Source organism: Bos indicus x Bos taurus, chromosome 23, assembly GCF_003369695.1.
Source record: "Bos indicus x Bos taurus breed Angus x Brahman F1 hybrid chromosome 23, Bos_hybrid_MaternalHap_v2.0, whole genome shotgun sequence".
Classification (NCBI taxonomy): domain Eukaryota; kingdom Metazoa; phylum Chordata; class Mammalia; order Artiodactyla; family Bovidae; genus Bos; species Bos indicus x Bos taurus.
Window position 1 is genome coordinate 15910661 of NC_040098.1, and position 14799 is coordinate 15925459.

The 14799-nt window shown below is 47.2% G+C and overlaps 1 long non-coding RNA gene across 1 annotated transcript; it reads left to right on the plus strand.

Annotated features, from left to right (window-relative positions):
* The first annotated feature begins 2113 nt into the window (after nt 1-2113).
* LOC113882164 lies at nt 2114-12781 on the plus strand. Its single transcript, XR_003508309.1, has 3 exons — nt 2114-2197; nt 8548-8652; nt 12680-12781. It is a non-coding gene; the product is annotated as an uncharacterized LOC113882164 (long non-coding RNA).
* Nucleotides 12782-14799: the final 2018 nt, after the last annotated feature.

A 14799-nucleotide genomic window follows, 5' to 3' on the forward strand; every position in this document is an offset into this window, starting at 1 on the left:
TCTGTGCCTGCTAAATGGTCGGAGGGATAAATGAAGAGACGAGAGGATGGCTGCCCTGTCCCTCACCCGGCGTGGTGCCCAGGTCACAGGAGAACTAACTAAGGATCGTCACAACGACATTGTGTCTATCCTAGGTCCCACTCCCACCAAGGGTCTACTCTCTCCTTCCTCAAGTGAGAGCATACTGGCCAATGGCCAGGAGAAGGAAGCCTGGGTGTTGGGGGCTGTTACCCCTTCAAGGCAACCTACTAACATGCTTTGACAGTTGTCTTCCAGAGACGAGCTTAGCTGCAGAGGTCAGCTGTGGACAGTCTAAGCACTTCTCAAATCCTAGGCTAACAGCTCGCTTGGCTTACTGAGGTCCTGCCCAGCTTTAGCCCTTGGGTGATAAGGGACCAGTGAGAAGCAGGCGGTGGGCTCCTCTGTCCTGGTAAAAGGGCCGTCATCTCCCAGGTCAAGGCCTTCCAGGTCACGAGGCACCGTCCCCCACATCCTCTCTGACCTCACCGCACCCTGGAGGGAGACAATCGGTGAGGATTGCCCCTTCACCCTCAGAGATTCAGAGAGGGCCGACTGATGGGCCCAGCCTCAGTTTTTGCAAGAACTAAGAGCCAAGACTGAATTGAACCCCAACCTTCCAATTCCAAATTCTTGGTCCCCTCCGTAACACCACTGAACTCCCTCTGAGAGTGTGAAGTTCAGAGCAGGAGGCAGCCTGAACACCATTTATTCCGAGCCCATCACTTGACAGCTGGGGCTCAGGAAGGAAGAAATGAATGGGGTCCCCTGCCCCTGAGGCCCAGCCCCACGCACACACCATGCCACCTCGTCCCATTACCCCCGGGAAGTTCTGTCTTCTTGACATCATGCCCCACCATCACCATTTCACTCCCAAGACTGTATTTCCTCTCCACCGCCAGACAGCTGTGGCAGTTTACAGCTGTTTACCAGCAGTCAGGTAGAGGACGACCTAAGTGGAATATAAACTATCGAATTAAATTCTCCTCTTCAAATGCCACCCAGACTCGCTCTACCTGAGAATTTCAATCGGTGCTAGTGACTTCTGCCTGCTCTGTAATGGATGTAACAGACACACTCTCAGGCTGCCAGTGGAGCTGGGCTGGGGCTGGGGCAGATGCAGTTAGAGGGGAGAAGGCTGTCTGTGTGCAGGGGTACAACAATAAGTCCCCTGAAAGTGCAGCGCCCTTGGGCTCCAGGCAATGCCATTAAATGGGCTGGGAAACAGCTTCATTTCCTGGAACTTGAGTATCAGACAGAGGCATGCAGGGGAGTAAGGGGGTGAGCGTGGGGTTCGGACCTTCAGACACTTTTTGGGGACTCAAGGAAGCAGTGAGTGTGGGGGAGGAAGGATAGGGGAGAAGGGACAGACTCCCCCCACAACGCCAAAACCTGAGTCAGGCTCCTGCATACGTGCGTGAGCTCAGCCGTGTCCGATTCTTTGTGACCCCATGGACTAGCCCCCTGGCTTCTCTGTCTGTGGGACTTTCCAGGCAAGAATACTGGGAGTGGGTTGCCATTCCCTTCTCCAGATCTGACTCAGGGATCAAAACTCGTGTCTCCTGCGCTGGCAGGTGGGTTCTTTACCAGCTCAGCCACCGAGGACTGTGAGGAAGTTCATATCCACGCGTACTGCCAGCAAACCACCCTGTAACATCAGCCCAGAGGGATGGGACAGGGGCCTTCGTCACTTCAGAGCACAGAATGGCTCTGGACTGGGAGTTCCCAGGTTCTGGTCTTGGTCCCACCACTCGTCAGCCCTGCCCATCTTGCACAGGTCACTTCTCTGTGAGTGCAAGTCCCTCCCCCCTGCCTGCATTATGGTAGGGGAAAGTTTTCTGAGAACTGCTGAGTGTGCTACATTGTAAGCTACAGGTATATTTGGAGGGGAGGAGAAGGGAGGAGCCCCCTGAGAGATTTCCCTCCAGACCCTCAGACTCTAGGACTGACCTCAAGTCCAGGGGGAGCGAGAGGGGCCAAGGCCATTTGTGTCTTGGGAGGAGGGCTTGGCCGGGGGGCCATCCTGGAAGTGCCCTCTAGGAGGCAGCAGAGGAGGTGTTATGGAGCCCTGATACCCCAGAGACTCAGGGCTCCTCCCCTCCCCAGTCCCTGGGGTACGCGGCATGGAGGAAGGCTGGGGGCGGAGGCTGAGTTACGACTTTGCTTTAGAAATGGAGAGGTAAGGTGCCAGTTTCACAGGCTCCCTGGGGCCACTAGTCGCCGGTGGTCACCACTACTTTGGGGTGGAGGGTGGCGGCGGCGGGCAGGGGGTGGGGGGTTCCTCATGCCTTTCCCTGCCCCAGAGCCTGGGCCTCCTTCTCCCAGCCCTGGGAGAGAAGACAAGCGCCTTCCACATCCTCCTTTCCTTACAGTGGGCTCCCTTGACTGGTCAAGACACACCTTCAAGCCCCTCTGTGTGTGCATGCTCAAATCATGCCTGACTCTTTGCGACCTGGTGGACTGTAGCCCGCCAGGCTTCTCTATCTATGGGATTCTCCAGGCAAGAATATTGGTGTGGGTTGCCATGCCCTGGATCTCTGAATCTTCCCAACCCAGAGATCAAACCCGTGTCTCCTGCCCTGCAAACAAACTCTTTACCACTGAGCCACCTGGGAAGTTTACGCCCCTTTACTTGAGAGCAGAAGAACCCACTGTACTTAAGATGTAAGGGAAAACAAGTCAAAAATAATAATTGTTCACCTATTAAGTGCTGGGTGTTATGAGTGACGTACTCTGATCTCAGTTACTCCACAGTCACCAGTTGAAGTGGGTTAGCCTCGCTTTACAGATGAGGAAACTGAGGCCCAGAGATGTTAAGTAACTTTTATAAGATGACGCAGGTGGGAAAGTGATGGAACTGAGACTGGAACCTGAAATTCCCTAACCCCAGTGGCTGTGTTCTTTCCACCATGGCAACCATCTAAAGCAGGAGGATGCTCAAGGAAGCAGGCTCCAGAAAAACCGGAAATTGCAAAGACATAGAAGAACCTAGACTTGGAGCATGTTACTGATTTCTGGATCTCTCCATAATAACATGCCTCTTGCAGCCAGCCTGCTGTTTTACTGAAAGTCCATTTGCTGGCTTCTTTCTAAAACTGCTCCCCTGCGGATGCGATCTGTTTATCTTTTATATCCTAGTCCTAACTCACTCCCTTAGTTCTTGGCAACCCTATGCTGCTCTAAGTTTGTTTGCTTTTTTTTCTCCCACCAGCAAAATTATGTCCTCATTTTTATTCAAAACATGACATTTGAGCTCCAGTCGTGTACTGGGTACTGAATGAGAGCCTGGGGGCCCATACTGGGTACCACTTACTGAGCACTTGCTTCCTGTGGGCACAAAGTAAGCCGTTGACCCCACCATACACCCTTGGCTTAGGGATTAAAGCTTCTGTCTCACAGACAAAATAACTGAGGCCCAGAGTCACTGAGTAAGCTGCCCATTGTCACACAGCTAGCCAGACCTCAACCCCAGCTCTGTGGTTACAGACGCTGTGATGTTAACCCCACCTGCAGGGCACAACAGGAAGATAACGTGCTTCCCTATCCTCTCCACTCTGAATGCCTGACCCTTGCTTTTAATTTAATGTGGAGAAGTAGGTCTATATCATATACGTGGCAGTGGCACTCTGCTGGGACAGAAGAGAAATATGTAACATGCCTTCAAAACAGATTGAGCTCCATGACCTCTCCTGAGTCCTGGGATGTTCTTGCGTGTTCCCTCCTCCCTCTCCCATGTTCTTTTCAATCTCCCCCTCAAGCTTCTCTCTGTCTCCACTGGTCCCTAAATGTTGGGGCTCCACGGGGCTCCATCTTCAGCCCGATGGAGCTTGTCACTCTACATCAGGTCTTGCAAATTTGAGTAACCTAGGGGGCATGTAGAAATCCACACATCAGGGTACGTGTTAAACTGTCTCTGCAAGTGTGATCATCAAGGAAAATCCCTGCCTGGTGACAATCCTTGAACCCTCACCCAGCCCAACAAAGCGCCCAAACGAAGCAGCAAAGGGCAGTCCACGGATGCTCAGGGCTGCAGCTCTGTCCCTGGCTCCTATGTCTGTTTTCCTGAGATGATTTTGTCTCCCTCAAGTATTTCTCTGCTTCCTCTGTGTTGATCACTCCTGAATCTGCTATCTTCAGCCCAGGTCTCTTTCCTGAGCTTCAAACTTTGTGCATCTGCTTACAGCTCCCACTGCCCCCAGGCCCAATACGGCCAAAACTGAGAGCACCACCCCTTTTTACTCTGCATCTTCCTGTATTCACTGAGTTACGTTCTGTTGTCCAAAGGTACCACAGCTTGCTTATCCTTTCATTTACTGAAGATCAATTTTTGCTTCCAAGTTTTTAGCAATTATGAATAAACCTGCTCTTAACATCCAAAAAAGAGAGAGTGAGAAGTGAGGGCCCTTGACCTGCCTTACTTCTGGCTCTGGACATCAGAATGTTGTCAGGGGGCCGGAAAACCGTCGCCATCTGATGGGTGATATCACTGATACACCAATAGCAGAGCAGGAGGGTGGCAAGAGCCTGGGTCCTCGGTGACACTGCTGTGCTGATAAGCCGGCAGCTTCTGGAGACCCCAGTTTCTGGAGACCCCAGGAGACCCCTGGGCTTTTTCTTATTTCATGAGATAATGAATGTCTGTGTAGTTTAAGTCACTATCAAGGGAGCAGAGCCCAACCCATACTCTCTAATGGCCAGAGCACTGCCCATGCCTGATAAGCCCTCCATGAGGGCTGACTAGTCAGTGAAATGCACACACACACAAAGAGTGCAAGTTTATGTGGGGAAACAGGTAAACATAAGCTGCTGCACAAATATGGAGAAAGATGACTTTTTCTGAGGCTGCTTTTTCTCTCTGAGGGGTTTGGGCTTAGTGGGTTCAGTTAGGTTGCTACTTACTCTATTTCAAGTACAAGAATAGATGATTGTCTATGGGACTTTCCTGGTGGTCCAGTGGCTAAGACTCTGCTCCTAATGCAGGGGGCCTAGGTTCAATCCCTGGTCAGAGCACCAGATCCTGAATGTTGAAACTAAGACTCAGAACAGCCAGATAAACAAACAAATATTTTTTTAAAAAAATAAAAGATGAAGGTCCACATACATGGGATGAACAGTAAACATGGGAGAAAGACCCTAGGAATCCCCCACAACTGTCCCTTGCTTATCCTTGGCAACTTGGCAGAGCCTGTCCAAGTGCAACACATTTGGTGAGAAGTTTCAGAGAAACACATCCAAACAGAAGAGGGATGGTACTGGACTCACCCCAAGGGCAGGCTCCAAAACAGAGAACTGCAAAGATCTCTTTCTTCTTGGCCTTTAATTTAAGTCTGTAAATCTAGGACGCATCAGGGTAATTCTCTTGGTTCACTGTGGAGTCCTGAAGTCCACCCAGGGGACTTCTCATGTATTCACCACCAGCAGCTGGCAAGCCTGGCAAGCTGCAGCCCATGGGGTCACAGAGAGTCAAACACGGAACAACTGAACTAAACTGAGCAGCTGGCAGTAACTCAGCAAACACAGGGTACAGTCCTGGTCTTTCTGTTGGCTCCACCAATCCAATTAGACCAATGGGGATCACTGATCCACCGCCCAGTGTTGCTCATGGGCCGCAAGGGAGTCTGGATGGTATCATCTAATGCACCCCCAATGTAGGAAGCCAGCTCTCAGCCAACTCTCAAGGTCACCTGAGATTGATCTCCGCCTGAGATTTGTGCCTGTGCACCTCCTGCCTTTCCTAGCACCGTCCCTGGCCATCCTCTGTGGAGCCCAATATGAAACTGTACTCTAGTTCAATGTTCACTCTAATGTTCTTCGAAAAGTCTGCACTCAGAGGAAGTCTAGCACCAGTCAGTGATGTGCTAGTGTGAATTAAAGCCTTTCTCAGGGCTACTTGCTAACTAAATCTCCTTGCCCTTAAGGCATCTTTGTTGTATTCATCTTGCAAGCTTTGAGTCATGTCTTAACCACTGTTTTGCCCTATTTCTTAGTATTATTTCATTTCATTGATTAGTTCCCCAACTAGACCATAAGTACCTTGAAAACAAAGCCGATATCTTCTGCCCATGCGTGCTCAGTCACTTCGGTTGTGTTCGACTCTGCAACCCCATGGGCTGTAACCCTCATTCTCCAGGCAAGAATCCCAGAGTGGGTTGCCATGCCCTCCTCCAGAGGATCTTCCTAACCCAGGGGTCAAACCAGTGTCTCCTGCATTGCGGGCAGATTCTTTAGCCACCGAGCCACCTGGGAAGCCCATACTTAGGATTCGTTTATTTGTTCATTCATTTATTCAAAAACAACTATTGGGGGACTTCCCTGGTGATCTAGTGGCTAAGATTTCACTCTTCCAATACAGGGGCTGTGGGTTCCATCTCTGGTTGGAGAGCTAAGATCCCACATGCCTTGCAGGCGAAAAAAAAAAAAAAAAACATAAAACAAATTCAACAAAGATTTTAAAAATGGTCCACATCAAAAAAAAAAAAAAAAAAGGTACCCTCCCCATCCAAAAAAAAAGCTATTGGATACATCCTAGGTACTGGGCTCCCGGCTAGGTCTGAGGTTTCCAACAAGGATAAAGTATAGTCCCTACACTCAAGCACTTACACCCAGGCTTGTGGAGCAGACGAACTGTAGGAGTTAGGTCTCCTCCTCCTGAAGGTCCAGGAGTCCAATCCTCCTTATCATTTCTGCTTTTATCCTTGCCACACCACCAGCCTGTGTTTGAACAAGTCTGAGTATGCCTGTTGCTTGTCATCTAGAGAAAACAATTATAACATCCCCTAGGGCAAGAAACGTTTGAACTGGCTCTTAAAGGACCAGGGCAAGGGAAATGAGGGCGCGGGAGGATATTCCTGGCAGCGGGAACAGCACGAGCAGGAGCGCGTGGCCAAGAACAGCTTGTTGTGGGCAATGCCAAACACAAGTGCATTCACTTCTATTTCGGGGGCCTTCATTGTGGAATGGAAGGCTTTGTCCACAGGAAAGCAATCCCAGACATCAAAAGCCTGATAGAGGAGGTATTTTGGGACGTGCGTAGGGGAGAAAATCCCTCCCCTGGAGCCTGCAAAGACACACTAGGTAAGCAGCTGTCTCCAAAGACCCGTGCTGAAGGCCAATCCTGCAGATTTTCAGCTGTTCCTTTGATGGCCAAGGATGCCTAGTTACAGGGGGCAACCTGTCTGCGGCGGCCAAAGTCCTGGGAGGGAGAAATGTTTTCAAAGGGGCAGTAGCCACACTGAAAAGGACCCTACGAGCTTCTTGCACTCAGCTGATTCCAAGAGCCTCACACTAAGATGGGAGGCATGTAACATGAGAGTCCATCTTTCCATCCCCTGAGAAATACCATTTCCCCAGAAATTTGGTGTTTACACAACAGAGGACTTGAAACTCCCAAAGCTCAGGAGGGTAGGAGTTGGGGAATGTTAATATGATGAGCTACGTTTGATCCCCTCTAGCTTCCCAGAAAAGACTGGCTCCAGCACACAGAGCCAAGTGACACATAGCTCTAAATTAATCCCAAGCATCTACACAAGGCAATGCTATCCCCCTTCCCCTGCCATGGCTCCCTCAGGCTGCCGGCTAGCCCTTCCTCGCCCAAGCCTGGCTTCTGCAAAGCCTACATCTTGGTAAAAAGCTGCTAAGAGTCTACTTAATTCCACGGAAATTAATTGAAGACCTTCCATGTAAAGCCCTGCTACGGGAGAAGTGTGAAGAGCTCAGATCTTCTTACTTGGAATCCATCCCAACCATCCAACACCAGGGGATCAGATGTATTTAACAAGGACACCCCTGCCCTGTAAGGACATTCTCCCCAAGCTCTGGCTTTCCTCCAGCCCCAGGGATTGTCTTTCCATGACCTAAAATGGCATCCTGCTTGCCTTTCATCTATCTGAAGCCATGGACCTCATTAACTTTTTAAAAAGCAGTGTCCATTCGCTTCCCTCCAGGTTTAATGATGGCTTCTTAAGGACAGCACATGTCTGACTCTTTGCAACCCCCTGGACTATACAGTCCATAGAATTTTCTAGGCCAGAATACTGGAGTTTGTAGCCTTTCCCTTTTTCAGGGGATCTTTCCAACCCAGGGATTGAACCCAGGTCTTCCACATTGCAGGCAGATTCTTTACCAGCTGAGCCACAAGGGAACCTCAAGAATACTGGAGTGGGTAGCCTATCCCTTCTCCAGCAGATCTTTCTGACCCAGGAATCAAACTGGAGTCTCCTGAATTGCAGGCAGATTCTTTTACCAACTGAGCTATCAGGGAAGCCTAAAGAGAGCACATGCCCATTCAAACAGAAGTTCACTGTGGACACAGACCTGTCTTGTTCATGGCTTAACAGTGCCTAGCATATAGTTGGTCAATCAATGTTTGTTGAATGAGTGAAAGAATTGTTGACTTCCTTCCCCTCTAGACTGTAGCCTTGTTGTCTTGGTTTACGGCAGTACTTGACATATATTAGTCACTCAATAAACATTTGTTGAATGAATAAGCATGCAGATTACTGATTTTTTGACAAATAATTTTTCTTACAGTGTCACCAGCACGTATTCAATGAATAATTGAGCCTCTTCTACATGTCAAACCCTGGGCCAGGCTTGGAAATCCAAACATACCCAGAACAGGATCCCTGCCTCGAGGTATTCACCATCTAGCATAGGCGATAAATATGTAAACAATTAAAGTAGAAGCCTTCCAATCTGGCAAGACTGGGAGTCATCCTGTGCCAACAAATTGAAAATATCAAGGGGAGAAATGCGTTTTAAAAAATGATACTATGTTGGATGTCTTCCATTTGACCCTCAATCCACTGTTCTCCATTCTCCATCTGCTGCCCACCCTAGAAGTTTTACCTGCATAAACTATATCACTGGGTTCCTTTGCCTTCTTTCTCTCTACTGGGTTTGGCCAATAGGAGACACTGGCAGGCAATTGGAGGGAGAGAGGTATGAGAAACCAGGTATTATTAACAACAGATTGGCACTTGCCATCTACCTCTACAAGGATTAGATCATGTGTTGCTGTTGTTGTTCAGTCGCTCAGTCGTGTCCGACTTTTTGTGACCCCAAGGACTACCACACACCAGGCTTCCCTGTCCTTCACCAACTCCCAGAGCTTGCTCAAACTCATGTCCATTGAGTCAGTGATGCCATTCAACCATCTCGTCCTCTATCGTCCCCTTCTTCTCCTGCCTTCAATCTTTCCCAGCATCAGGGTCTTTTCTAATGACTCAGTTCTTTGCATCATGTGGCCAAAGTATTGAAGTTTCAGCTTCAGCATCAGTCCTTCCAATGAATATTCAAGACTGATTTCCTTCATAATTGACTGGTTTAATCTCCTTGCAGTCCAAGGGACTCTCAAGAGTCTTCTCCAACACCATAGTTCAAAAGCATCAATTCTTCACGCTCAGCTTTCTTTATAGTCCAACTCTCACATCCATACATGACCACTGGAAAAACCAAAGCTTTAACTATATAGACCTTTGTTGGCAAAGTAATGTCTTTGGTTTTTAATATGCTGTCTAGGTTGGTCACAGCTTTTCTGACAAGGAGCAAGTGACTTTTAATTTTATGGCTGCAGTCACCATCTTCATTAATTTTGGAGCCCAAGAAAATAAGTCTCTCACTGTTTCCCCATCTATTTGCCATGAACTGATGGGACCAGATACCATGATCTTAGTTTTTTGAATGTTGAGTTTTAAGCCAGCTTTTTCACTCTCCTCTTTCACTTTCATCGAGACTCTTTAGTTCCTCTTCACTTTCTGCCATAAGGGTGGTGTCATCTGCATAACTGAAGTTACTGATATTTCTCCCAGGGATCTTGATTCCAGTTTGTGCTTCATCCAAACCAGCATTTTGCATGATGTACATATAAGTTAAATAAGCAGAGTGATAATATAGAGCCTTGACGTACTCCTTTCCCAGTTTGGAACCAGTTTGTTGCTCCGTGTCCAGTTCTAAATGTTGCTTCTTGACCTGCATACAGATTTAGCAGGAGGCAGGTTAGGTGGTCTGGTATTCCCATCTCTTTAGGAATTTTCCAGTTTGTTGTGATCCATACAGTCAAAGGCTTAGGTGTAGTCAATAAAGCAGAAGTAGATGTTTTTCTGGAATTCTCTTGCTTTTTCTATGATGCAGCGGATGTTGGCAGTTTGATCTCTGGTTCCTCTGCCTTTTCTAAATTCAGCTTGAACATCTGGAAGTTCTCAGTTCATGTACTGTTGAAGCCTGGCTTGGAGAATTTTGAGCATTATTTTGCTAGTGTGTAAGATGAGTACAATTGTGTGGTAGTTTGAGCATTCTTTGGCATTGCCCTTCTTTGGGATTGGAATGAAAACTGACCTTTTCCAGTCCTGTGGCCACTGCTGAGTTTTCCAAATTTGCTGGCATATTGAGTGCAGCACTTTAGCAGTAGCAATTTTAGGATTTGAAATATCTCAGCTGGAATTCCATCAACTCCACTAGCTTTATTCATAGTGATGCTTCCTAAGGCCCACTTGACTTTGCATTCCAGGATGTCTGGCTCTAGGTGAGTGATCACACCATCGTGGTTATCTGGTTCACAAAGATCTTTTTTGTATAGTTCTTCTGTGTATTCTTGCCACCTCTTCTTAATATCTTCTGCTTCTGTTAGGTCCATACCATTTCTGTCCTTTATTGTGCCCATCTTTGCATGAAATATGCCCTTGGTATCTCTAATTTTCTTGAGAAAAGAAAATCTCTAGTCTTTCTAGAGATCTCTAGTCTTTCCCATTCTGTTGTTTTCCTCTATTTCTTTGAACTGATCACTGAGGAAGGCTTTCTTATCTCTCCTTGCTATTCTTTGAAACTCTGCATTCAGATGGGTATAGCTTTCCTTTTCTCCTTTGCTTTTTCGTCTTTTCTTTTCTCAACTGTTTGTAAGTCTTCCTCAGACAACCTTTTTGCCTTTTTGCATTTTTTTTCCTTGGGGATGGTTTTGATCACCGCCTCCTGTGCTATGTTATGATCTTCTGTCCATAGATCTTCAGGCATTCTATCAGATCTAATCCCTTGAATCTGTCACTTCCACTGTGTAATCATAAGGGGTTTGATTTAGGTCACATCTGAATGGCCTAGGGGTTTTCCCTACTTTCTTCAATTTCAGTCTGAATTTTGCATTAAGGAGTTCATGACAACCCCTGAAAGGAGCTCAGAGTAGAGAGCAGAAATGAGGCAGTGTGTTTGGGGTGGTGGGGGAACTGGCAGAACAAGCCTTCAGATTGTTAGATATTAGGAGCTGATTTTATGAGCCCAATTTTTGTATCTCCTCAGATCTAGAAAACACTAAAATCCTTCATGGTGACAACTGCTCCTTATGACTAGCAGAAACTTCCTGCAAAAAATAATGTGGTTAATTGCATGTCCTCCCCCTTCTCCAAAATCACATATACAGCGATCTTCCCCCCGCCTCTCTGGAGCAGCTTCTCAGAGCTATCTGAGGTTCTGCCCTCCAGGCTGCAGTCCTCACTTTGCCCCAAATAAAACTTAACTGGCAACTCACGCTGTGCATTTTTTTCTGTCAACAGTATTATTCCCCAGCTCCCTTTTCTTAACCCCAAACTCAGCTGCTATCCAGAGGAACCCTGGATTCCCCTAACCTCTGGCTCTCTCCTTCGTGGTTTCCCTAATTTCTGCTCACAGTTTTATAAACAGTCCTTTTATTAAACTCTCTTCAAAGCATCTCATTTAAGCATGCCATTTTTTTCCTGCTAAAACCAACCAATACACTTCCTTTTTAATCTTAAAACATATGAATGTACTAACTCTCCTCTTATTCAGTAAGGAAGCCAAGCCCTTTTCTCAGAGTGTGGGACTGTTAGCTGAAGTTCCACCTCATCTTTCAGGCATAAACAACATCCATCATGTGGAGACTATGATTTCGCCAGTTTCTTTCTCTTTCAGTTGGAGCAAAAATTTAAGGACCCTTGTTAAAGCAATCCAAGGGCAGAATCCTTCCAGACTTTTATCGGTCTTTTTCTAATCTATAGTTGTTTCACCAGCATCTAATTTCCCAGCAGTTTGTTTTCATGACTCACGTGTAAATAGTCTTATTTTCCCTTTTAAAATTTCAACATTTGTTTCTTCATTTATTTTTTGATCAACCTACATTTATATACTCCTACTCTGTCATGGGCCTTGGGCTGGAACTCAAGGCGGAAAGATGAGTCTCTGCCTTCAAGTTCACTCTTGTGGTGGGGGAACACAGATGTGACTAGATAACAGCATTTCATTAAAGTCAGCTCATTCAAACTCCATGCATCAGTTTCTTGGTATGTCTTTCTGAAGCTTTCAACAAACAGCGCTCCCTCCCCTCACATGTGCATTTCATTGGTTCGTGTCACACTTGATTAATTCCTGTAACTACTTAACAAGTAGAATTAGCCTAAGTGGGCTTGGGAGCAAACACAACCAACTCCTGGTTAAGTGTGTAGCTCAGCAGGCAGAACCAGAAGGTAGCCTCCCAGGCAGATGGGCTCAGGCGGTCTCAGGTGCTGATCAGCGTGTATCACAGAGGGGAGCAGGGTTTACCGTAGTCTGGCAGAGGTGCTTAAGAGAGGCATCACTATCATTAACGTTCCGAGTGAGAGGTATTTGCAGTAAACCCTAACAGGTTTTTTTTTTCTTTCTTTCTTTCTTTGTAAAGCAGTGCCTGACTCAAGCTTTGATTGTTGAAACATCCTCTTCAAAGAGGCATCCACTTCAAAGATGGTGATCTCAAATAAACAGCCAGCCTCACAACTACATACACAGCCTGGCCTCCTCCCTGCTCTGAGACACGTGTGTTTTTGACATCTCAGTTGATTTTGACCATTTGGGCCGCTTGTTTTTCCTCTTCCTGTGCTTTAGATTCCTGCTCTTAAGCTTTAAATTCACCAATAGTGTGCCTGCACAACCCTAGGCCCCCACCCTCAACCCCAAAAGAAGCCAAACCTCAGGCCCCACGTGTGTTCTCCACCCCTGCCCCTCCCATGACCTCACTGTGTGGCCCCAAGTGTGCAATGCAATTTCCAGGTCCTGTAAGTAACAAATCCTTATTTTTTCAAGGCTTCCTGATGGTTATCACTGAAGGGCATCTTGCAAGCATAGTAAGACCCAGAAGCACCCGTCCAACCACAATACTGATTCTTGATGGGCTGAGACCAGCACAGAGCAGTATTTCAGTGGCAGCGCAAAGTTCTAGCGTAGAGACTTGGGGAGGAAGATTCTCCAAGAAGATGTGGTATGAGCTGGTCTCAAGTTTGGCAGAGAAGAGGACAGTGAAGAAGAGGGTCCAGGCTCATATAGAAAGGCACCAAATGTGAAAAGGCATGTGGTGGATGTGCATGCCTATGACCCTCCTGCAGGTAACATGTGCCCCAGGACACCTGGACAAAATGTTCATGGTGGCCCTGTTTGGACATGAAATAAAAACCCACCAATAAAAGCAACATCAGGAGAATATCTTTAAAAATACATTGTAATTATACATTGAAATACAAGAGTGAAAATAAATGAACAAATCTGAGGATTATAAAGCTGATCAAGAGAATAGCAGAAGGATTTGCACAAAATCTTTACTTATAAGATATTCATAAAAGTGTGCAAAACAGAATTCCCTGGCTGCCCAGTGGTTAGGACTCTGTGCTTCCACTGCAGGGGGCCTGGGTTCCATCCCTGCTTGGAGAACTAAGATCCTATAAGCCATGCAGCCCAAAGGAAAAAAAAAAAAGCAAAACAGTGTATTTTATTTATTGTTGTGGATGCAAGAAAAATGGTAAATAGTGAGGCCAGTGTGGCTGGAGTAGAGAGAATAACAGTGAGAGAGAAGGAGGTGGCTTCAGGGGCTCATGGGGCAGGTATGACGGGGCCCACAGTCCTCTAAAGACCCCAGGGTTTTCCTCTGAGTGGAGTAGGGAATCATTGCAGGGTTTTGAGCAGAGGCGTGGAAGGTGTAACACGTGCATGAGTTCATTCATTTGTTTATTCAACAAAGATGACCTACCTGCCACTCCACTCCAGTTCTATGGAAGGGCCATGGTGCCATCCCTGAGGCTGTGGAGTCCCAGAACTGCAGTGTGATGGGCACTAAATGGAGGTGGGCATCCAGTGCCCTGGGGCACAGAGGAGGGGTGACAGTTCTGTCTGAGGGGCCCCAGGAAAGTTTAACTGATCTGAGATTTGAAGGAGGCATAGGACTGTGCTTGATGAACATTTTAGGCAAAGAATACCCTGCACAGTAAGCGACTTGAGAAAAGGCATGGTACACGATACTCTTAGATAATCCAACACAGAACCATCTGATCCGATGCAAGATGAGCAAACAAGACGTGTGTGTGAGTGTCTGTGTGTCTGTGTGTCTGTGAGATCGCCATGAGCCTCTCCACACTCCTGGGCATTAGGATATACAGAGAAAATTTTCATGGACTGGGCCCTGAGGTCTGAGAACATCTGGTCTGAGGTTCCCAACTGCTGGGCAGTTCTATCCTTCTGATCAAATCCAGCTGGAAATGCCAAACAGAACTACTGGGTTCAGAGGTAGACCCAGCTGTGCTTGGTTACTGGTTCACTCCAAAACACCTTGAATTAAGGGAAGAAGAGGACAGACATCCTCTGCTCTTAAAGCACTGTTGTGGTGCTATAGGGCCTGGATCTGAAGAAACAGCTTCCTGCCTTGAAGGAATGATGTGCCCCCGACCCCCTCCCAGGCAGAACTCTGACATCAGAGCAGTCTTTTCCTGCATTCTTTTACCTTCCCCTGCTTGGGATCCCCATCTGCTGTAGGGCTAA